Raw genomic sequence first — 1116 nt, 5'->3', positions numbered from 1 at the left:
GGAAAGAACTTTGAACAGAATTGTACTTTCACTGATGTCCAATTTGAAGTACAATGGAATATGGCAAATAATGCTAAAAATTGCTAGATGAGAAAAAAGTAGACTAAACCCCACTACAAAATAAAGCAGTAGGAACAAGATGAGAATTTTGCACCTTGATAATGACAAAAACAGAAGTGTGTGCAACAGTAACAAAACACCTTCTGAAACAAATGGCTGAAATCTGTTATTTGATTTATACGCAAGCCCCACAGAAGCAGGGCATCAAAAAATTAATTAAAACTCCGAGTGTTCCTCTCCACGGAAATCTTTAGTAAAAGGCGAAAGATTTATACGATCTGAAGAGAAACCAGAGTACTGACAACTAGCTGAATGCGACTCTCATCCCACCGCACACGTAGCTCCTTAACATCATACTGAGCGAACATACTGACAATCAACATCGATGCTAGCAAAAGACAAATTTAACTGACATAGATTTTAATAAAAACAATTAACTAAAACTTGTTAATATTCCACAGAAAGAGGAATAACTATTGATCTTTCTCGTTATGTAAATTAGCGGGCGGAGCCTATCTTGTTGCAGCCGAGGCTCGCAGGAAGGACACGTTGCAGACTGTGGGCGGTGTGATGTTCAGTGAACTGAACAGGGAAGTGAACGTTGCTTCCGTTTCGCGATTTTTAAAATATAATTTATTGACAGACGGGTAGAAAGGGAAGCACGGCCCCTGCAGCTGTCTGCCGTGCCATTGTGATATTTGCAGTTTAACCCCAACGCCTTAAGAATCAGAGTACAGAGAGGACGGACTGTCTAAGTGGACCATTGGACTTGACGCTTGGGTGGGGTGACGATGAAACTGTCAGTGTTCACTGTCATCACCGACTCCTCTGAAACTGACCGCTAGTGCGGGATGGCCACGGAAAACAGTTGTGCTCTGTCACTTAGGGCTCCAGCACAAGTTGCACTGAGCTGGCAATCATTGACATCAGAAGAATTTCAAGGCCTTTCAGCCATAATACACCGAGGGGCTGGAAACTACATACTCAAGCTGTATGATTGACATGTAATAAACCTTGTAAATAAAACAAGAACACAAGAATTAGGAGCAGTAGGCC

General features: G+C 41.8%; 1 non-coding gene across 1 annotated transcript; it reads right to left on the bottom strand.

The window, feature by feature from the left end:
• Positions 1-244: 244 nt before the first annotated feature.
• On the bottom strand, positions 245-358 carry LOC144690245 (U5 spliceosomal RNA). Its single transcript, XR_013578831.1, has one exon. It is a non-coding gene; the product is annotated as a U5 spliceosomal RNA (small nuclear RNA).
• Between the last annotated feature and the right edge of the window lie 758 nt (positions 359-1116).

Source organism: Cetorhinus maximus, chromosome 14 (assembly GCF_964194155.1).
Source record: "Cetorhinus maximus chromosome 14, sCetMax3.hap1.1, whole genome shotgun sequence".
Classification (NCBI taxonomy): Eukaryota; Metazoa; Chordata; class Chondrichthyes; order Lamniformes; family Cetorhinidae; genus Cetorhinus; species Cetorhinus maximus.
The sequence above is the reverse complement of the archived record's forward strand: the minus strand, read 5'-3'. Positions and strand labels throughout refer to the sequence as shown.